At 47.5% G+C, this 23,950-nt stretch overlaps 1 long non-coding RNA gene across 1 annotated transcript; it reads left to right on the top strand.

The window, feature by feature from the left end:
- The first annotated feature begins 14,249 nt into the window (after nucleotides 1–14,249).
- On the top strand, nucleotides 14,250–22,061 carry LOC134480042 (uncharacterized). Its single transcript, XR_010054151.1, has 2 exons — nucleotides 14,250–17,077; nucleotides 21,904–22,061. It is a non-coding gene; the product is annotated as an uncharacterized LOC134480042 (long non-coding RNA).
- The last annotated feature ends 1,889 nt before the right edge of the window (nucleotides 22,062–23,950 follow it).

Here is a 23,950-nt window from a genome sequence, read left to right as displayed (position 1 = left end):
CAGACACAGACACACACACACACACACACACACACACACACACACACACACACACACACACACACGGCAGACTGGAGCTCACTAGGTGTTAGGGTTTAAATCTCGGCCGGTGCCCGGACAAAGCACACCAAGCCAACATGTTTCCACTTGGAGAGGTTTATTGATAGAAGAAGAGGAGAGGAGAGGAAAGGCTGGCCATGAGCACATGGAGGGAAAGGGGGCAGGGGATAAGGGAGAGAAGGGACAGGGACAAAGAAGGCACGAGAAGAGGAAGAGCAAGAGAGGAGGAAGAAGGAGAGGAGGGGGCATGCAGCCCCCTTTATAGTTGAGCACAGCTGGCTGTTGCCAGGCAACTGTGGGGCGGAGCATACCTGGCTGTTGCCAGCTAGCTGTGGGGGTGGAGCTTAGACAGAATACCAACACTAGGTAGCCCAGGTTGGCCTCAAAATAGAAATCCCTCTGCTTTGGCATGGTCACTGCTGGTATTATAGGCATGCGCCACTCTACCTGGCTGTGATGGTTTGAATGACAATGGCTGCACATATAGGCTCGTGTATTTGAATGTTTGGCTGCAGGAACTATTTGGGAAGAATGAGGAGGTAATATTGTTGGGGGAGGGGTGTTACTGGGCATGGGCTTTGAGGCTTAAAAAGCCCACACCATTCCCAGTGTACCCTCCCCTCCCCCTCCCCATCCCTCTCCACCTTCCCCTCCTCTCCCTCCCCCTCCCCATCCCTCTCCACCTTCCCCTCCTCTCCCTCCCCCTCCCCAGTCTCTCACTTGTTCTCTCTTTCTCTCCTCTCCATCTTCTGCTTTGTTTGTTGGTTGAGACAGGGTCTCTTTATGTAGCCCTTGCTGTCCCGTAACTCCATATGTAGAGCAGGCTAGCCTTGAACTCACAGAGACCCACCTGTCTCTGCCACACAGGTGCTGAAACTAAAGGTGAGAGGCACTATGCCCTGTTTTTCGTTTATGGATCAGGATGTGAGCTCTCAGGTACTGCTGTAGCACCATGCCTGCCTGCCTGCTGCCATGTTCCTTGCCATGATGCTCATCGACTCACCCTTTGAAACTGTAGGTGCCAATAAATTCTTCTATAAGTTGCCTTGGTCATGGTGTTTTATCAGAGCGATAGGAAAGTATCTAAGACACTGGTTCTCAAGAATGTTGTTTCTGATTTCTGAAAGGACATTTAAGATGTATTACTATTATTGTGTGGAATGCATGATAACAGGTGCAAACCAACTCTAAGGAGTTGGTTCCCTCCTGCCAGTATGGGTTGTGGGGATTTGAACTCAGATCACCAGGCTTGTGTTTTATTCACTGAATTTTTTTTTACCAGGTCCTGGTTCTCCACTGCCCCCAGGTCTAGCCTGGCTTGGAATTTACTATGTACTTGGGGCTAGCCTTGAAGTCCTGGCAGTCTTGAGTGTTGGGATGGCAGGTATATACCACCATACCTGGGAAGACATAGCTTTGAATAAACACGAGTAGAAACAAAAGCAATCTAAGACTACAAGGATCCCATGAGGACAAAAGGAAGCATTTGGAGAAGGCATGGGAGAGAGCAGTGGCTTATGGACAGGTATTTTCAAGGGAGCGTCAGAGGCAAGAGGAGGAATGAAGTAACAGAAGTGTGTCTGGGTACCGCACTGCATTCTGGAGTGAGTGCTGCTGGGGCATAGGGTGGGAGGAGGAGCAGGCTAGAGCTGTGTGTGAAAGTGAAGCCATTCCACAAAGACTGCATTTAGTAGGTCAAAGGTTTCAGACTTTCCTGTGAGTAATAGAGTGATAGGGAACTGTGGAAGGTCCTAAATCAGGGGAGAAGTCTGATGAAGCATCAGGGATGGATAAATGGAAAAGGGCTTGGGGGGGTATGCACAGGGGTGACAAAGGGGTCCATCAAAGGACTGGAATCCAGCTGAGCAGAGAGGGGCTGTCATGGGGGTGGGCAATGGCCACGGACTGAAAGAAGTGGGGTAGAAGGTATACACTACCTAGGCATTCCTGAGAGGTTTTGGTGAGGGCCACAGAGCCTCCCAGGTTTCCAGTGAGCTTCTCTGAAGGAATAACAGAGAGAAGACAAAGGCTATGAGTTGAACACAGAGCTCGAGGTGCCTGGAGACATATGCCTGGAACAGGGAGCAGGTTAGAATCCCAGTGAAGGTCTCTAGCGGGTATTGCAAATAGGGGCAATTGGCACCAGAAGTGGTTCTGGACGAGCACAGCGCTTCAGGGCCCTATAGAACGCTTATGGGGAGCAGCGACAACAGAGGAGTCTAGGGCCAGCAGCACTGAACCCAGACACAGTGACCTGCAAAAACAGCATGTTCCAAAGAGGAAGTGGTGAGTAGTAAGTGGTAAGGTTGTGGCAAGAAGGAGATTGGAAAACAGGGGGGAGCGAGGGAGTGCAGAAGAGGGTGGAGCTGAAAACCTGAGAGGCTGTTGCTTCAAAATGGTTACAATTTGTTATAGTCAAGGTGCTATTTATTATTTAGTATAAATAGTATAAATAATATACCATAGCACTGTAGCAGATGACAAATTGCGCCTATAATATATTTGTTAGTATTAGGCTGGCGAGATGGCTCGGTGGTTAGAGGTGCTTGCTGTTAAACCTGATGACCCAAGTTTGATCCTCAGGAACCACACGGTAGAAAGAACGAACTTCCGTAAGTTGTCCTCTGACCTCCACATGTACAAGGGGGTATACAAGTGAGCACACACACACACACACACACACACACACACACACACACACACGCACAATGAATGAATGGATGAACAAATAAACATAAAGAGGACTGTTCTTTAAGTATGGCAAACCAGGGGAGTTATAACTAGCCACCTTTGGAAGTTTGTCAGACTATTTTCACCTCCAAGCAGGGATGACACATCACACTGGGGGTGGGGAAGGGCAGGGACACGGGAAGAATTAGGTCTGGCTGGGGGATGTAGGCTGGATCCTCCCTGTTTCTGAAGTAGGAAGGGTGAGGCTAGGTGAGCAGTCTTTGGCTTGGCTAGTATGAAAAATTGCAGTGGCCTCTGCTATGGGGAGGAGCACTGCTCCTAGTGGTTTGATAATGGGTCCTGGGGTGATTATGTCTAGCAATTGTCACTCAGAGTGTGATGGCCCCACAGAAGATGTGGGTAGGGTGTGGGCCCTGAATTGCTTGCCCTAGAGAGCTGTTTCCAGCTCTAGGAAATAGCTAAACTTGAAGGGGCAGTAACTTTATGTCAAAGTGTTAACACAGGGATGAGTGACTGGAGGGATGGCTTAGCCAGTGAGGTGCTTGCCTTGTAAGCAGTAGGACTTGAGTTTGAACCCTGGAATCTATCTAAAAAAAGGCAGGAATGTGCTTGTGATCCTAGCACTGAGGAGGAACTCACAGAGCAGATCCCTGGGGCTGACTAGCGAACTCAACGCATTTGTGGTGTTTCAGGTCTGTGAAAGGCTTGTGTCGGGAAACTCTGTGTGTGTGTGTGTGTGTGTGTGTGTGTGTGTGTGTGTGTGTGTGTGTGTGTGTGTAAGGACTGGAGAGATGGATCAGTGGTTAAGGTTATTCTCCCAGAGGACCTGGGGGTTTGAGTCCCAGGCGATCCACTGCCCTCTTCTGGCCACCACAGCCACTTGCTCTCACACGTATATATACAGGAACAAATGTATACAAATAGGCCCTGGGTTGAGGAGTGTGTAGACAGGGTTGAGGTTGTCATGTGAAGGGAACCCTGTCTGCATGACCAAGGTGGGTTGGTAGTTACCATAGCTCAGGTGCCGAGAGATGTATAAGGTCACCGAGAAAGCCAGGATAGGCGTGATAGTAAGGTCTTCCCCAGGCTTTGCTGGCCAGTGCCTCCTGGCTGGGATCTTGGAGGATATAGGTTGGGTTTTTGGATTGGCTGAGCTCAGCTCTTCTCAGTCTGTACCAAGCCACAGAAGCCAGGAAGGGCCATGTGAGGGCGGGAAGAGCTGAGTCCTGACCCTCCTGCACAGGGAAAATGAATTAGCAGATTTTTTGGCAGTCAGCTGAGCTAAGGAACGAACAAGACTCATCTATGTGGAATGCAGGTGGCTACTTAAAATATTGTAAAAAAGCTTTTTTTGAGAGGAGGTGGGAGACAGATTCTCTCAGGTCAACTCTACCTGAACTTCCCACGGACTCCATTAAAGCTATCATTCTTAGTAAGTGAGCTCTTGTCCCTGGATTTATAGGTGCATGATACCCCTAACTCCTTGGGGAGAGGCCATTTCTTACTCGATAGCCAGCTGGCTTCTCCTAGTAGTGTGGCAGTATGCAAACGGACTCTGGGCTGCTTGGCCACATTGAGGGGACTTAACACTTGGACAGGCAACTGGAGAAAACTGGAGATATTTTTTTCTATGGTGAAGACAATTTCTGTGCTCCTTGACCGGGAGAAAGGAAGCATAGTATTGACAGGTATTTCTTCTGTACAAGGTGTACACACAGGCACAAGTGGAAAACTATTTTGAAAGAAAAGAAGAGGGAGAGAGGGGGAGGGGGGAAGAGAGCACATATGAAGTCCTTTTCTTGGTGACAGCATAAAGAACAACCCCAGAGGTCACGTGGTAACAGGGCTGGGGGTGGTGCCTGTATGGCACAGGTGGTCAGAGATCTTTGTTTATTTTCAGGGTTAGATACTTTTTCTTTAGTTTTTCTGCCCCATCCTTGTGTGTGTGTGTGTGTGTGTGTGTGTGTGTGTGTGTGTGTGTGTGCGCGTGCGCGCGCGCACCTCTTGTGGGAGTCAAGAATTCTACCCCACTGGTTTTAAGTTAGACCTCAAGTTATCAGATTTTCGAGCAGGTGTCCTTATCTGATGAGCTATCTCCCTGGTCCCATATCTTTTTTCTTTCTCCCTTTGTTTTGGGGATTGTACCCAGGTCCTGTGCATATGAGGCAAGTGCTGTTCCCCTAAGCTACAACTCCAGCCTTGCACCCTACTCTGTAGCTCACTTACATCCTTTGAGCTTTCCAGGAGGTTTGAGAAGTTTGGATCCTGTTTGGTTTCGAGGCAGGGTCTTTTTTTCTTTTTTTTCTTTTTTTTTCCCCCCAGAGCTGGGGACCGAACCCAGGGCCTTGTGCTTGCTAGGCAAGCGCTCTACCGCTGAGCTAAATCCCCAAACCTGTTTGTAAGATGCTTTCTGGAGTCTCTTCATCCTTCCTGATACAGCTTTAACCTAGTTCTCCTCCTCCCCCTCCTCCTCTTCCTCTTCTCTCCCTCCTGCTCCTCCCCCTCTCCGCTTCCTGTTCCCCCTCCTCTTCTTTTCTGCATTGCTGGAGCTCAAACCCAGGGCTCTCTACAGTCAGGCGGGTTTGCTACAGCTGAGGCAGTCTCGCTTGGACTGTAGGGACAGTCTGCTAGTTGCTATTCCATCTGTAGTAGCTTTGGCCTCAGGAACGTTACAAGAACGACTTTTTTCATTTCAAAAACTTTTAAATATTTAATGTGTGTGTGCGCGCGCGTGTGCGCATGCGCGCACATGCATGCGTGCGTGCTCGCGCTTTGTCTGCCTGTGTGTCCATGCACTTATGTGTGTGCTTGGTGCCCTTGGAGGCCAGAAAAGGGCATCAGATCCTCTGGAGCTGGAGTTACAGACAGTTGGGAGCTGGGAGTTGTATCTGGGTCTTCTGGAAGAGCAGCCAGTGCTCAGCCATTGCTCTGACTCTTCCAAACAGGTTTTCTCTTCTAATTGCATGGGAGTACATGTCTACAATCTCTGTTACTAGGAAGGAAGAGTCAAGGAATTGCTTGGTTTTAGAAATGTGAGGTCAGCCACCTCAAAAACATATCTCTTAGTCTCTGATCTCCTCCCCCCCCCCTCTCGTCTCTTAGTATCTGATGTTTCAGGACCTGTGTGGTTATTAAACTAGATGCTGCACTCCTTCCTATTAGGTCATGGCATTCTGCATATTTTACTTACCATAATTGAAACAATGGAAATACCAGGACAACAGTTTTTGGAACATATTGTTTATAAAATGACAAGAGAAAAAATCTTCCTGTTATTTAGTAAGATACATTTCTTTCCACAAATGTTTCCATTCCAAACATAGTTGACTTCATGGAAACAGAAGGCTGAGGGCCTTAGAAACATTGTGACATAGTGGCATACTCCTGTAATGCCATCCACTCAGGAGGCAGAAGCAAGTAGGTTGCTAGTTCCAGGCCAGCCTGGGCTACATAGTGACAGTCTATCTAAGAACAAAAGTTATAGATGTGTGCTGTCCCAAATATTAAAATGTCATGAAAGACCACAGAGTAAACAGAACATTTAAGTCCTAGCTTTTCACTTTTGATGCGTACTACTGCAACAGCCCCCAGCCTCAGCAAGTTGTTATGTGAATACAGCATGGGAAGGGGGGTCTCCTCACCTCTCAGAGGTCTCCAAAGGGGAGTAATCTCTGCTATAAACAACTGGAGGAGGATCTTGTGGTAGATGCGTTCTGTACGCACTGCCAATATTCCCACAGACGAAAGCTCTGCTAATTCCCCTGAGTCTGAGGTGTTGGGGTCCTTGATGTGGTTGTGGCCTTGTCAACAACACAGTCACTTAAGGTTCCATCCACTCCCCACAGTGGGTCGTAAAGGCCTTGGAGTCCCTGCCTGCTCAGTGGTGCAGTCCTGCCTCATTGGTCCAGAAGATCTCATGGTATAGTATCAGGGAGGTGGGCTGGAGTCTTATATCACTCAAGGCTGAGGGAGCCATTTCAGGAAGACCCTTTCTCTGACAAGGAGGAACCCTGTGTGTTTCTATTTCTGCATCTTTCTCTGAGGTTGGAGCCAACGAGAGGAAGATGAGCACCCACCCCACTGTGGCTGCTTTGATTCCAGCTGTGTTGCCTTTCACAGTGAATATTTAGGACTGGGACTCAGGGGAGGGCAAGTAAGGCCCTTGAGGGGAACAAGGGAGGGCAAAGTTGAAAGGTGCTTCTTGTCATCTGGGTGTGAGTTGAGCCCCATATCTCCATTTGCTGACAGTTGGGAATGAAAAGGGATTTATTTAGGCCCAGTTCTTGAGATGCAAGACCAGGGAGTACATGTGGCATCAGTTGGAGGTCACATGGTAAGTGGGGTGTGTGTGTGTGTGTGTGTGTGTGTGTGTGTGTGTGTGTGTGTGTGGTGCATGTGTGTACATTTCCAACAGTGAGGTGTTGAGAGATGGAAACTCACCCCGCCCCTGGATTTAGAAGTGGGGCTTTGGGAGGGAGGCAGTTAGGGTTAGATAAGGTTGATTTGGGGCTGCATGGCCTCCATTTCCAGTCCTAGTATTAAATAATGCTATCAGGGTGGAGCCCCTGTGATTGAATCCTGGTGGTGGCTTTACATGGAGGCAGGACACACACACACACACACACACACACACACACACACACACACACACACACCACCTCTTGCCATGGGACACTACAAGCAAGAGGGCTAATCCTACTTGTTACTCCCTGGTCTTGTATCTCAAGAACTGGGCCTAAATAAATCTCTTTTCATTGTAAAACATCATGTCTCAGATAGTTGATTATAGTCAAATAAATAAAGAGATAAACCAATACAATGCCTTAGTCTATTTGGGTTGCTATAACCAAATATCAGGGCATGATAGTACATATTTTAGCCCTAGTCCAGGAGACACAGAGGCAAGTGCATCTCTGTGAGTTCAAGGCCAACTTGGTGTACATATTGAGTTCTAGGACAGCGGAGCTACAAAGTGAGATCATGTCTCAAAATAAAATTTAAACAAGAAATTTGTAAATAACAGAATTTTATTGCTCACCATTTTAGAATTGGGGAAGTCCAAGGTCAAGGAGCCTGAAAATTTGGTTTCACTCCAAATCATCTCCTGGTAGAATGGGAGGCAAACTTTCTCAGGCCCCCTTTATAGGGCACTAGTTCTGTTCATAAGGGTGAATTTTGTGACCTCATCACCTCTCAAAGGCCCCACTGCTCATTATCATGGAATAGTGAACTCCAGACCAGCCTAGCTACTGTGTCTTTGGCAATCACCTTGGCTAAGGTCTGACTTCATATGGCCTCTGAAAACTCAGACGCCTAAGCCTAATCTCCATGCCTCAATGCTGCTGTGCTTCCTGACATAATGATAATGAACTGAACCTCTGAGCCTGTAAGCCAGCCCCAGCTAAATGTTTTCCGTTATGAGAGTTGCTGTGGTGGTGGTGTCTCTTCACAGCGATGAAACCCTGTCAAAGACACTGTCCCAGAGCCCACTCTGTAGACTAGGTAGACCTTGAACTCACAGAGACCCAATTGCCTCTGTGCATTGAAGTGAAAGGGTTGTACTGCCGTGACCAGCACTTAGTTTTGTTACCACATTTCCTTACTTTTAATAATGTGTTGTCCGTGCGTCTGCTTGTGCCACAGTGCACATGTGGGAGGCAGAGGACAGCTTTCACAGTGCCTTCCTGCTACAGTGTAGGTCCCGGGAATCACACTCACATCACCAGGCTTTGAAGGCAAATGCCTCCACTCGCTGGGCCATCTCGCCAGCCCTCTTCTCTTATTGAGGTGAAATTCTCTCCGCATAAAATCAGACTAAGGTGTACAATTCGGGGGCATTCTGTACGCCCAAGATGTTGTGCAGCCAACCGCTTCTATCAGATTTCAACCACAGCTCCATCTCCTGCTCAGGAGACTGTTTCCTGTGAAATTATCATTTCCTTCTTCCCTCCCTGGCCTCCAGCAAGCATCATGTGGCCTTTTATATCCAACTCTTGTTTAGCACCAGGCTTCCAAGTTTATCACTCAGCAGCCTGGACCGGCATTCTATTCCTTCTTTAGGGCTGAACAATATTCCACTCTATGCGTTAGTTATGTTCATTTACTCATTGGCTGCTAGGCACTACTGACTTCACTTTTGGATATTTATGTGTTACGAGTGTTCACAGAAGGACACCTGCCTGACCGTTTCTTTTCCGTTCTTCTGCATGTGTTTCTAGATGGAGAATTGTGCTATTTGGAAAGTCCGTGTGACAGCGTGGTCGCATGCGCCCAGCACTTGAAAGCTTGAGATGGGAGGATGTTGTCTTTGAGGCCAGCCTGGGCTACAGTACGAGACTGTCTCAACAACTGAAACAGAACAAAAGAATTCAAACAAACAAAATCAGAAACAAAATTGGGGCTTATGGTCCTCTTTTTTTTTTTTTTGAGGAAACACCAGTATTTTGCACTGAGGACATAGTCATTTATACTCCACTTACACCATATGCAGCCTCTGGGGATCCTTGCCAGCAGCACTTCATTTCTTATGTAAAACCTTCTTAGACACAGGGTCTCGCGCATTCCAGTTAACCCTACATTTATGCTATAGCTGGGGATGACCTTGGATTTCTGATCCTTCTGCTTCCAACATCCAAAGCCTGGCATCACAGACTTTGTAATGACCATGCCTGGTTTGGGAGGTGTGTAGGCTGGGCAAGCATCTACCAACTGGGCAAGCATCTACCAACTGAATTACATCCCCAGCCCTATTTCTTTTTTATTTCTCTCGCCCTCCCTCCTTCCTTCTCGCCTACCTTTAGTGTATGTGCATGATGTGTGTATGGAGCATCCGTGTGCCTGTGCATGTATTTGCAAAGGTCAGAAGAGGATGTTATGTGCTCTGTTCTGTTGTTCCCTTGAGACAGGATCGCTCACCAAAGCTGTTGCTAGGGTGGTGCCAGCAACCCCCAAAGATCTTCCTCTTTCCACCTCCCTCCCAGAACTGGGGTTGCAGGTGTGAAACTATGTCTAGTTGTTTTATGTGGGTCATGACAACTTGTTTTCTCTGAACCATCTCCCCAATACCTCCCTGTCTCGTCTTGAAAAAACTGTAACCATGCCAGTGGCTGGGAGGTGGAATCTCTTTGTGAGTTTTTATGCTTTTAAAAATAATTTTATTTATTTATTATATGTGTGTAGGGGTGAGTGTGGGTTCTTGTTCTGAGGTCAACGGACAGCTTTGTAAAGTTACTTCTCTCTTTCCACCTTCATGCAGGCTCTGGGGATTGAACTCAAGTCATCAGCCTTGCACACACACACCTTTACCCACTGAGCCCTATCACCAGCTCTCTCCTTACAGTTTTGATTGGCATTTTATAAATAGCTAATTATGCTAAGCATCCTTTCGTGTGTTCGTTGACCATTTATGAATGATCTTTTGAGAAATGACTATTTAAGATTCTGGTCCAGTCAGGGGCGGTGGTGCATGCCTTTAGTCCCAGCACTTAGGAGTTAGAGGCAGGCAGATCTCTGTGAGTTCTAGGCCAGCTAGGGGAAAAGAGGAAAACCTTTCCCTTCCCTCCACCAACCAACTAAACAAACAAAAGAAGTAAAAAAGACTTTTCCCATTTAAAACTCTGTACTGCTAGTCTCTTTGCTTTTGAATTCTAAGAGTTCTGTCCACTAGAACTGCAGACTTTTGTCTGTTATTGGAACTCCGATCCTGGGGCAGAAAGGTGCAACGGTAAAGGTGCCTTCCTCCAAGCCTTAGGACCCGAGTTTGATCCCTGGGACCCATGTGGAACAATGAGAGAACTGATTCCTATAGGTTCTCTTCTGACCCCCACCCCTCACCATATATACACTCAAATGAATAAATTAATTGCGAAGGGCATTGATTCTATCCTTTACTCAATCTTACGACCTCACCCAATTTTAGTTACTTCTTTATGTTGTTACTCTGGGAGTTAGCACATCTTTAACATGTGCCTTTGGGGAGCCACAAATGTTTAGTGTGTAGAAGTTCATTTTTCACTTTTAATTTTCCAGTCTGTCTTTTTGGGATTAAGTAATGGGTTTTTTTTTTTAAAGATTTATTAATTATATATGAGTACACTGTAGCTGTCTTCAGACACACCAGAAGAGGGCATCAGATCTCATTACAGATGGTTGTGAGCCACCATGTGGTTGCTGGGAATTGAACTCAGGACCTCTGGAAGAGCAGTCAATGCTCTTAACCTCTGAGCCATCTCTCCAGCCCAAGTAATGGGTTTTGATATGGCACTTCCGTGTACATGGGTAGCTTTGTTCTTTAAAATTATTCTTTAAATGTTTTGTTGTGTTATTAATTCTGTCTGTCTGTCTGTCTGTCTGTGTTCATGTGTGCATGTGTATGGATACTTGTGTGCCTCCATCCTTATCCCCACACCCAGACCTCTCCTGTGCCTCCTGTCCACTGCTGGATTGTTCCTTTCCTTCCCCCAGCTAGCCCCACTCTGTGTTCCATTAGCTTCCTTCAAGCTCTTCTCCTCCCTCGTGCTCCTCCTAGTTTCACACTCGGTGGCTTTTGATGCACTTAGTTTTGGTGGAATCCAACTTGTCTATTTCTACTCTGTCTACTTTGCCTTTTATGTCATATCTAAGAGATCCCGTTTTAATCTGAGTTTGTGAAGACTCCTGGTTATCTTTTCTCGTATGCCTGGCTGTTTTAGCTTGTTGGTCCATTTTGAGTTGGTGTGTGTGGACACTGTCTGACACTCAGGGTTCGGTTTCCTCTGTACACGTGGCTACCTGGTCTCCTGGCATCATCCGCCATGAATTGTTTTCCCTATTGAATGCTATCACCACTTACACTAAGAGTTAACTGGCTGTGGATGCACGGTTTCTGGAGTCCCCACTTTTAGTCCATTCACCCACGTGACTTTATGGCCACACTTCCTTGGTTACTGTAGCTCTGAAGTAAGCTTTGAAATTAGGACACTCGATTTCCCTAGGCTGACTTTATTACAGTACATTAATGTCAGGTCCATTCATTTCTGCAGGTGGATCCATGCAGCCTGGGCTTTAGGTGTCTGCTTTCTTTTGTTTAATATTCGGTTGGGAAGCGCCCTTCAAGTTAAGTTAATTAAGTAATGCATTTACATGATTTAGAAGAAGCACACAGAGCGAAAGGATGAATGTGATGAGCGGAAACACCACTCCATTGAGCCCTCCCCGAGAGAAAGGCATAAACAGCCCTCTGATGCTGATCCTATTTCCTGCTCTGGGGATGGCAGGCTTCTAGAGCCAGCAGTCTAGATTTGATTTTGAATTGAAGTTCTAGATCCTGACTAGTGATGGTTTCTCAACTGGATTGAAAGATACATAGTAAACGGATGGGACATGCTCTGTGCCCTCCTGTGAGGGCACTTCTGGAGATGGTTGGCATGGGAGTGCGCAGTCTGAAGGAAGGAGACCCACCCTGAGTGTGGACAGTGTCATCCAACAGGCTGGGACCAGAGTGCAACAGGAGGCCATGTGCACATGTGGGCAGCTCACTTACCAGTGAGTGGTCCTTCCTCTGCACCCATGCCTGGCAACATTACATTCCCAGATTCTTCAGTCTTTGAACATGGACTCACACCAGCAGCTCTCCAGGGAGGTTCTGGGCCTGACAGGCTGGCATCATTGTGCTCTCTCTCTCTCTCTCTCCTCTCTCCTCTCTCCTCTCTCCTCTCTCCTCTCTCCTCTCTCCTCTCTCCTCTCTCCTCTCTCTATGTACATGTATGTGTGTACATGAGGTAATATGTACATGTGGGTGAGTGATATATAGGCTGGAAGACAATTTCGATGTCATTCTTCAGGTCTCCCTCACCTGTTAGGATCTTCTACTGGCCTAGAACTCACCAAGTAAGTTAGGCTGACTGGCCAACAAGCCCCAGAGATCCACTTGTCTCCACCACACCACAATGCTGACTTTTTTTTTAACCTCAATTTCAAGTTTATTTTGATGTGTGTTGTTTTGCCTGTGTGTATGTCTGTACTCTACATGCATGTGGTGTCCTTTACAGGCCAGAACAGAGCACTGGATCCTTAAAAAGAGTGTGAGCTACAATGTGGGTGCTGGTAGGAGAACCCAGTTCCTCTGCAAGAGAAACTGGCACTCTTAACCACAGCCCTCTGAGACGTTTATACTTTTTCCTGGGGTGGGTGGTTTGAACTCAGGTCCTTGTGTTTGTTAAGGCAAGTACTTTATCAATGAACTATCGCCCAGCCCCCATTGTTCCCCATTGTCTTAAGGTTTCCAGCAGCTTAGACTGGTTCCTCAGCCTCCACATGGCCATGGTGGGATTGTTCAGCCTCTGACCCTGTATACCGGTCTGTTAAGTCCCCTTTTATAACTATATACATTCTGTTGGGTCTGGTCCCCTACAGAACCCTAATATTCCAGCCCAGAAAAAGATGTTCTGACATCTCAGAGCAAAACTCAGAAGCCTGGTTTGGTAGCACAGCCTGTGACCTTGGCCCTTGGGAGGCTGAGCGGGGAGGATCATGAGTTCAAACCTAAGCGATATAATGACTGGGATATAATATCTAGTGAGTTACAGATCACGTGGGATACAAAATGAGAACCTCTTCCTGGATCTTCACCATGGCCTGGAGCAGCACGCTGAGCCTCCGGTAATGGCAAAGTGGGTTTCAAGAGGGCAGCACATGTGAGCTTGGTCCTGGAGTCCAGTAGAACCTTTAAGGACTCTATATATACGAACACAAACAGCTCTGCTCACGTCACAGTCAAAACTGATGTTAATCCCACTGGGCAAGAAGACGACCACTACCACAATGCTGAGGCAAATTTGGAGTAAGCATTACTAAATACTTGCCAGGACAATGGACACTGGCCAGGGCCATCCATACCCAGGACTCCCGGAGAATGGCTTTGAATGATGTCAGTCAGATGCTTCTAAAGGCAAACCCCGCAAGGCTACGCACTTCCTGCCTTCGTCCAATTGGGGGCAAGTGTACTATGTATGTCCTGATGTATTTTCTGCTTATACCCCCACCCCCCCAACCCCTGCCTATTTGTGATTAAACATGTCCTGTGCAGTTGGGGCAACCAATCTTGTTTACTGAAGTGAAAACACGTGACTTGTTATCTTACTTGAACAACAGTTCCCAGTGTTTCAGCATTTCAGGAAGTTATCTGTCTTGGGGCAAGTGGGGTTTACGGGTAAGAGGCATTTTGTTTTATAGATCTCTCTCTCTCTCTCTCTCTCTCTCTCTCTCTCTCTCTCTCTCTAATATTTTGTTGTCCTGGCTGTCCTGGAACTCACAGACATCTGATTCTGCCTTCTGAGTACGGGACTAAAGGGGTAACATAACTTTGGCCCTCACACTGGTGTGGCCGAAAGTTCCTGTGGACATGTTTGATTAGAAACAAGCAGATGATATTCAGAGGCTCTCCCACAGATTCCTTAATAGTTCCAAAAAAACCTCAAAACCAAACCAAACCAAACCAAAACAACAACAACAACAACAACAACAACAAAACCAAAACAACCTGTGGACAGTTGTGCAGTTGGTAAGCCTGACTGATGCAACTTTGACAAAATACAGAATTTACTTCACCAGGAATCGTACAAACTGACATGGGTTGCCAGCCGTGGGATGGATGGAGAGGGACGCCTCTTCAGCAGGATTTACCGACTGTCTCGAAAGTCCGCTGAACGTTATTGTGAGGATTGCCAAGTACTCCCGAGCCAACCGCCCTGCGCTCTTAAAAACCTAGAGTAAAGGCAGGGATGGAGTGATGGTAGCCAGCTGAGCACTATTTAGAAAATACGTCTAACCACCCAGCTGCTGTAGCACACGCCTTTTATCCCAGTAGAACTAAGAAGGCCGAGGCGGGTGGGTCCCAGCAAGTGTGAGGCCAGTGTAACCTTTCTCATGAGCTCCGGGGTAGCCAGCTAAAGCCACATATTGAGAAACTGTCTCCCTCCCACCCCACCCAACAAAAGGAGTAAGGCAGACATCGGGCAAAAAGTGTTCTTCTCTGTATACACATATACATGTAGGCAAAACACTCATACACATAAAGATAAAAATCTCAAAAGAGAAAAAGGCTTCCATGGGACAAGTCCATGGGGAGAAAGCGAGACCCCTATGACATCATCTGACTTCTCCATCTTGATTTTTGTCTACGGCCTTGGCTTGGTTTAAAGCCTTCATACATTCTGCTTTTCTCCAGATTAAGCCCCAACATCTTTGATTTTGAAGCCATATTTGGCTTTTAGACTCTACCTTTAAAAAAAAAAACCTGTCGGTGGCAGGTGGGGATGTCCACACTTTGGAGGTCAGAGGTCAACCGGTGAGGGTGTGTTCTCTCTGTCCCGTGGGTTCCAGGGTCAGCTCAGGTCAGTGGGCTTGGTAACAAGTACCTTTACCTGCTGAGCCCTCTTATCAGCCTTCCTGAGTTGCTTTCTAAAACAAGTTTCTGTTTGAAAGGAGAGCTGGGTTAAGTGTTTTGGTTGGCTGTCAAATACCAATTTTCCATGGATCCTCTGAATTGGGTACAGCTGTTCCTGGCTGTCCTGTGGTCAGAAGCATTGTCCAGTCCCAGGGAGGTGGGGAGAGAATCCTGGCATTCATCCTAGGCTATAGTGGGCCAGAGTGTTCTTGTTGAAATGCAAATCTGAGCCGTCCTGCGCCCAGCTGAACAGGCCTAGCCAGCTGCCCAGTTCCTACAGCGTCTGCAACACTGGGTCACACTCTGAATTCATGGGTTTGGCAGGCACCGTTATTTCCATCTTTATTTAGCATCTAAAATTTGAGATGTGAATAGTTTATGTGGAGATCATGGACGTTAACATTTCAATCTGTGGATTCTGTGCACATGATTGTTAAATTGAGATTTTTTTTTTTTAAAAAAAAGGTGTGTGTGTGTGTGTTTGTGTGTGTGTGTGTGTGTGTGTGTGTGTGTGTGTGTGTGTTTCTGGGGGTCAACTCTAGAACCTTGCAAGGGCTGGGTAACTGAGTATTTAGCATTGGGCTAAAGCCTTAGCTCTTGTGTTATCAGATGGGGTCTGATCGGTTCCTATCGTGGCTCTGCAGATTGAACCAGGGCCTGCACGGACTAAAGGCAAACACTTTAACATTGAACTGTGTCCCAGACATTGGCCTTGAACTCTTGATTCTCCTGTCTCTCCCCAAGTACTAGCTAAAATGATTCTCAGGATGGGGAAATACTTCTTCTTCAGTGGTGTAGCCATTAATACTTGCTCATGCTCCAAAAAATAAGCCCTCCCTTCATGCTAGTGGGAAAAAGTCCTAATTAAACTCAGTAGCCCCCTCTCTTACATGCACAGGCACAGCACACATGCACACTCTCGATCACACAGGACATGATGGTTTGTTAAAGAGAGAAGGGTTTCATCGGGAGAGGGAGGGGGATGAGAGAGGGTAACAGAAGTTTGGATGACCAAAAGATCAAAATTCACTATACAGAGAGGCATAAAATTATAAAGGAATAAAAAAAATATATTCTTACCCAGACAATGGAATAATTTAGAATTAAGAAATGAGTTGTCAAGTCATGAAAAGAACCTCACGTGGGTCTTAACTCAAGAAGCCAGAGGAACAAAAAGGCTACATACCATTTTATTCCAACCAGAGGATGCTCTGGACAAATAATGAAGACAGCAAAAAGATCAGTGGTCCTGGAGCTGAGGGATGAGAGGTGGAGGCACTCAGGACTGTCAGGACGTGGAGATTAAGTGTCTCTGTGTGAACTAAATCCTTACAGTAAACCCTAATGTAAACTATGGTCTTTGGATGAGAACGCTGTGCCAATGTAGGGTCACCAGGTACAAGAAGTGGGCGTCTTTTAAAATTAAAATAGTTTACACTTAATTTTCTCTGTGTTAGTGTATGTATGGGGTTGTGTCTAGGGAGGTCAGTGGATCTCTTGTAGGGCTTGGGTCTTTCTACCATATGGGTTCTGGGCATTGAACTAGGGTCCTCAGGCTTGGTGGCAAAGACTTTTATCCACTAAGCATCTCACTTGCCTCAAAATGTTGGGAACGCTAGTGGAGGAGGGATTTTGGTTCCCAGGAAAGGGGTCTTGTGGGAGCTGCTTTCTGCTCAGAAAGCCCAGACTGTCTGAGCAGGCATGTTTAGGAGTGCCAGCCAGGGAATCTGAGTGGAAAGGATACCCAGTTCTAGACTCTTGCAGTCCAGTGATGCCTGATACACAAACAGCTTATTTAAGAAAGAGAAGGGCAAAGGCTGGAGCGGCGGGCGGTTAGCGAGCTGAGGAAAGGGCTCCCATGATGCTTCACGAAACATTACTCGACACCGACCTTGATCGCCGGTTTGTGTAAATTAAGCTCATTTTAAAATAGGGATTTTTACTTTCAGATAACATCAGGAAACCTCTAGGTGGGACCTTGGCGCACACTGGTCATTTTGCTGTGTTCCTCCTCCTGTCATGCCTCCGCCATTCCCCGTCTGCCTCTTCCGGTGAAGAGATGGCTCGGTGCAGCCAGTGATGGACGTTCCTGGAGTTTTACCTCCAGAAGCTTTTTCATCCGTGCTGTTTAAGGCGGTGCCCTCTTGAGTAGAAACAAGTGGGCTGAAGAGTCATTTCTCATTCATTATCTATGACCTAGGGCTTTCCCACAGCGGCACCGTTCTTACATTTAAAGGGTAATGGCTGGAAAACAGGGGGAGGGTAAGAGTGAGTTCCTCAACCGCCGGAGTCCAGGCAGTCTCTGGGGTTTTACACAGCATCCGACCTGTCTCTTCAGCAGCCCTTCCTCACAGCCCTATATCACAGATGAAGGGAAACAGCCTCCCAGTCTAAAAAGGTTCACCCAAGTCCCTGTTTCTAACGGCTGCAGACTGTCAGGTGGTTTTGTGAAGCGGGCACATTACAAAGTCTATATTGAGTTGAGGACATGATGGCCCAGAGGGTTCGCACTTGCCTTTTTGGCTCTTGAGCATGCAGGGGTAGGATGAGGTTGGGGGGCGGGGTTGAGGTCGGTGGGGACTCAAGAGCCTTGGCTTCCCCTTGGGGGCTGCTTTCTTTCAGCTTGGGCCTGGGTCTCCTCACTCAGACCCTGCCTCTCTCTCAGAGAGCTGGGCTAGCAGGTACAGGTTTGAGTTCTTGAGGCCTAGGGCACTGTGGTCTCTCTGTTGTCCTGGCTGAGAGGACATGTTTTCTTTCTCTAGATCTAGTTCAGCCTTCCTTCTCTCTTCTTCATGAACTCTTGGCCTTGCAGGAGCCTGGTGAGATCTGTTGCTTTCCCAGCCTCAGTATCTCTAACTGTGAACCAGGCTGGCCGGTGTCTGTCTAATCTGTCCGCCTCAGGGCTCTATTAGGAGGCTTCGCTCTGTGCCCTCCCACATCCTGGCCCTGCGGAAAATAAGCCACCTGCCGAGGATATTTTCAGACACAGCTTAATTGAATAAATCATGACAGGAAAGAGACCGCATGGCGACGGTTCCCCTGGTTTCTTGGAAGGCCTGGAGCTGGTTTCTGAGAGACCTGGGGGATGTTGCAAGCTCTGTGCTGGCCCCTCCCCCCCTGCCTGGCCAACGTGAGCTCCAGACCATGGCTTCCCTCTGTCCCCGAGGGAGCCCTGCTGCAGGAGACTGTCCCCATTTACTTCATCTTTGAGCAGCTCTGGGCTTCTTTTGCATCTATGTATGTTGACCAGTTTTTAAAGAATACCAGTTGGGTTCCTGCCTGGATTAGGGTGGGTTGGAGGCCCTGGGGGACTAGCAGGGCATAGTCAGCCCTTGGCTGTGAGCCGTTCATCCTCTTTAACAACTTTAAGGTAGGAACACACTTGTGAGGGCAAGTATGTGCCTGTGATAAGATCAGTGTCTGCTGCTGGGGACAGGGAACCTCAAGGCTAGGAGCTTTACCAAGCTCCTCTGCTCCCATTTCCTTCTCCTCCTCTGTTGGCCTTTCTCAAACAGGCTCTCAGGTACTAGTGTCTATATCAGGAACCAGAGCACAGAAATGTTCTCATTTTAGTTCATAAGCTCACGTATGCAAGAAGTAATTCTCTTTGATGGTCTCTCTCTCTCTCTCTCTCTCTCTCTCTCTCTCTCTCTCTCTCACACACACACACACACACACACACACAGAGCTTCATGTCATATATTCCAGGCCTACTTGGAACTCACCTTGTAGCCAAGAATGACCTTGGATTTCTGACCTTCCCTTTAAACACTGAGATTACAGGTGTTAGTGAACAGGCAATTCCGCTGGCCTGCCCCCAGGGACCTAGTTACTGCTTACATCATCATCTGCCACCTGCCAGGTGCATGCGGTTGGATAAAAGGACCCCACCCCACCCCCACCCCTCTGTCCTCAGCATCCTCTCCCTCTCTGCCCCCCTTTTCTCTGCCCTCATGACTGCTCCTGCCCACCCACCTGCCTATACCCCTTCCCCAGGTCCTCCTTCCTCCCTCCTTCCCTCAATAAACCCCTTTGACAGATCTGTTGAATGGTGTAATTTCTCAGGGGCATACCTTGGCATGGGCCCACCGTGGTACCCCCTTGTCACATTATATTTCATAAAAACAGGCGTGTGCTACCATGCCTGGTTTATATGGTGCTTAGGTTGAACCTAGGGCTTCTTGCGTGCCAGACAAATACTTTTCAGTTGAACTACATCCACAGTCCTAATTACCATTGTTTTAAAGCTATATGGGAAGGGCGAGTAAACAGTAGTAAAACCTGACTTGGAAGGTGGAGGCAGGTGGATTGGGTCTTCAAAGCAGTCCTCAGCTACACTCCACGTTGATGCCAGCCTGCTTAAAACAAACCCCACCTCAGACAAGCCTGTGTGGTTCTAAAAACCTGATAAGAATTCTTTTTTTTTTCTTTCAAGTCTGTGTGTGAATGTGCGTGCACGTGCGTGCATGTGCAAATGTAAGAGGACACCTTTCAGGGGTTGGTTTTCTTTTCCTACCACGAATTCCAGGGACTAAACTCAGGTCGCTGGGCTTCCACAGCAAGCACCTTCACTTGCGGAGCTATCTCCCCATCTGTCTTGTCAGGGTTTCTATTCCTGCACAAACATCATGACCAAGAAGCAAGTTGGGGAGGAAAGGGTTTATTCAGCTTACACTTCCACATTGCTGTTCATCACCAAAGGAAGTCAGGACTGGAACTCACACAGGGCAGGAACTTGGAGGCAGGAGCTAATGTGGAGGCCAAGGAGGGGTGCAGCTTACTGGCTTGCTTCCCCTGCCTTGCTCAGCTTGCTTTCTTATAGAACCCAGGACTACCAGACCAGCGACCACACCACCCAAAATGGGCCCTCCCCCTTTGATCACTAATTGAGAAAATGTCTTACTGCCTTACAGCTGGATCTCACGGAGGCATTTCCTCAAGGGAGGCTCCTTTCTCTGTGAGGACTCTAGCTTGTGTCAAGGTGACACACAAAACCAGCCAGTATACCATCCTAAACACTCTGTCTGCCTGTTTGTCTGCCTTCCTGCCTTCCCTCCTCTCCTGTTCCTTCTTTCTTTTATATCCACTGCAGGGCCCCCATTCTTCTCTCAGTCCGCCCCCTCTCCCCTTTCCCCCTTCCCCGATCTACTCCACTTCAATTTCCCTTCAGAAAAGGATAGGCCTCCCACGGATGTCAACCAGCTGTGGCATATCAAGCTGCAGTGACACTAGTCACCTCCTTTTCTATTAAGACTGGACAAGGCAGCCCTATAGGAGGAAAGGGGTCCCAAAAGCAGGCAACAGAGTCAGACACAGCCCCTGTTCCCACTGTTAGGAGTCCCACAAGAAGACCAAGTTATATAACTGTAACATATGTAGTTAGTCCCATGCAGGCTGCCTGGTTGGTGGTTCAGTCTCTGTGAGCTCCTAGAAACCCAGGTCAGTTGATTCTGTGGGTTTTCCTGGTGTGTCTCTGACCCCCCTCTGTCTCAGGATTCCTCAAGCTCATGTTCCTCATGTTTGGCTGTGGTCTCTGCGTCTGTTTCCATCAGCTGCTGGGTGACGCCTTCTGATAACAATTGGGTTAGGCTCTGGTCTGTGAGTATAGCACAGCGTCATTAGGAATCATTTCATTGACTTTTTTTTTTCTAGTCATGTTTGATTCTATCCTAGGTCTCTGGGCTATCTGACCTCAAGGTCCTGGCTCTCCAGGCAGTGTCTGGTGGTTTCCTCTCATGTGTGGGTCTCAAGCTGGACCAGTCATTGATTGGCCACTCCCACAATTTCTGTATCATCTTTACCCTGGCACGTAGTGTAGGCGTAGGTCAAAGATTTTGTGGTTGAGTTGGTGTCCCAGTCCCTTCACTAGAAGTCTTGCCTGGTTATGGGATACGGCTGGTGGTTCGGGGTCCATATTCCCCGATGGCTGAGAGTCTTAGCTAGGGTCACCCTCATAGATTCCTGGCAGTTTCCATTGCATTAGGTTTCTAGCTTTTCTTTCCTTGATCAAGCTCCCTGCAAAGACCCTCACAGACACAGCAGAGAGGAATCTCCTAGGTGATTCCAAATTCGGCAGCCCACATCCTGCAAACAGAAGTTTAAGGTCGTCCTTAGGTACATAGCTAGCTAGTTCCCAGCCTGCCTGGGATGTGTGAGATCCTGTCTCAAAGAAAGAACAGAACAGAACAAACCCGTAACAGTGGGAAATGCATCTTTGTGCTTCTGAGGCCACCCAACTGTAGGCGATGGATGTAGAGTTCCAGGCCACAGCAAGGCCACAGCTGTGCCCAGGCTGCCCCCCTTATTTTCTGCAGGGGTTCATACCAGCTCTTTGTGGCTCAGGCTCAGGCTCGGGGCAGAAGAATCCCACACTGAGCTGACAGTGCTGTGTCTACTTCTCTATGAGTCTGGCCATCCACTGGAGACTACAGGACACAGGGACAAACTGTGGACCACATGGCAACCTTGCCTCTCTGGCTGTACGGCTACTTTCTTCCTCAAAGACATAGTGTATTTACTCAGGACCAGCTCTAAGACAAAGTGTGCCATTACCGCTGCGGTTGAACCATCCTCATCCACCCCCCCCCCCCAATTTGCGTGTCGGAGGTTTAACTCTCATTATCTCAGAATGTGGTAGAATTGGGAGATAAAGGCTTTAGAGGGGTAATGAAATCCATAATGAGGTCTTTGGGGTAGGCTCTGATATAATACAACTGATGTCCCAATAGGAAGAAGAGAGCAGAGCACAGATATGTATGTGCACAGAGGAAAGACCAGGCAAAGATACCAGACGACGGCCCTCAACGAACCGAGCACAGAGACCTTAGAGGGAAAGAAAAGCTCTTTAAAAAATGAATTAATTAAAAATTGATTATTCTTGTGTGTATGATGTTGGTCGTGTGAGTACATGTGTGGAGGTCAGAGGACAATTCTCAGAAGTCAGCTCTCTTCTCCACCATGGCATCTAGAGATGGAGTTTGATGCCATTATGCAGGTAAGGGCTGGCACAAGTTAGATCAAGGCTATAATTGGACAGTAAAAGAATAAGGCGGGGACAAGTTTTTGTAGGGAGGGAGAGAAGAAGAAGGAGGGAGAATTGAGATGGAGAACGAGAAGGAGGACCCAGATCTGGGTGGTCCTGAACTGTCAAGGTAGCTGGGATGGATTTCTGTAGGCAATTTTATTTTATCTAGGTGGGCAGTTTATATACTTATCAATTGGTTATAAGTTTATTGTGTGGATGTATAGTGGATTGAGAATTTAACATATGAATCTGATTATTGGGTTACAGTTTGTTGAGTCTTGATTTCACTGGGTTTTTGGGAGTGTGAGCAGAGTCCGTGATAGGAAGCTGGGCTAAGCTATAGAATGCTTGGGGCTAGCCTGGCGTGGGACCACGCTAGCACGGCCTGTGGAATGCGGTGTGTGTGTCAGGTGTGGTAAAAACCCACCAAGGGGACAGTGTGTGAAAGCGGCTGACAGAGAGACAGCTAGAGCGCATGGCTCCCGTGGATCCATGCGGAGTGGGAACTCGCAGGAACCATTTCTGCCCACTTTTTAAATTATACCGCAACAGATACCAGGTCATGAGTCCAGTGATTTTACCCACTGCGTCATCTTGCTACCCCCAGAAGAAAACTGTGCTGTGACCTTGTGTTTGAGGTCCCAGGTTCTGGAACTGAGAGAGATACCATTTCTTCTGTTCAAGCTACCCTGCCCAAGGTATTGTAATGTATATATTGCTGCCATGGCAAGAGTCATTTGTTCTCAAGAGCTCAACTGGTTATGACTCCATTAAGGGACTGTCCATTACAAAAAACATCTTATGATCAGAATGATTTTATGATGCAGAATCAACCAAGGCTGATAGCAGGCATCTATGAGTAGACACATGACATCTAGAAGGCAGCCTGACAGGATATATAAGAGAAATCAGACTGGGACTGAACATCTACGTAACAAATGCTAGCCATGACCTCCCCTCTGAGACTTATGACCTCTCTAAGCCCTGGGATTTTGCTCTGGCTTACGGTACCAGATATGAGTTCCCGTCTATGGAGTGGGCCTTAACTATAGTCAGAAATGTACCGGTAACAATTGTGTCACCTCTGCTTCAGTAGGCATGTCTTGGTACTGCAGCATTCAGTGTCCATAGTTGTCAGTGACATTTTTTCCCCCAGAATTCCATGCAGTGACTTATGACACTGTCAAAACTAGCCAGCAGGAAGGGAGATTCTGGTTCAGACCTAGTCCAATTTCTTTATGTCTTCTAGCCAAAATGTGCCGTGCCTTTGGTGATGTGATCTTACCATCTAGTTCTACCATGCAACCAATAGCAATGGCAATAGCTTTTATGGTGTGGGAGACCCAAGGGTCTTTTTGGCCATCAACTCCTGGTGAGGCAGTCCCATTGGCACCAGGACTTTCTATAGACAACCATACGACTTCTGGGCAATACCTTTCCCACTCACACAGGGTACTTGCACTTAAATTTTATAATTGTTACCTTTGCCATTCTTCCAGATGTTTTTACGAACCTGCAAGACACTCGAGTGTTACCATTACACAAAGGAGCCTTTTTAGAAAGGGTGGGAAGGGTTTGAGGCTCATCATCATCCATTCTAAGTGCCTGCTGGTTGGTCATAAGCGGTGAAGGGGATACAAAAAGGTAGTAAGGGTCAACGCAGTGCAAAATGGTCTCTTTTCTGGTATCGACTGTTTCGTCAAAGAGCAATGTTTGGCACTGCAGCATTGACAGAGGATACACCACTCCAG

Source organism: Rattus norvegicus, chromosome 8 (genome assembly GCF_036323735.1).
Source record: "Rattus norvegicus strain BN/NHsdMcwi chromosome 8, GRCr8, whole genome shotgun sequence".
Taxonomy (NCBI): domain Eukaryota; kingdom Metazoa; phylum Chordata; class Mammalia; order Rodentia; family Muridae; genus Rattus; species Rattus norvegicus.
Note: the sequence above shows the minus strand (reverse complement) of the source record. Positions and strands in the feature narration are given on the sequence as shown.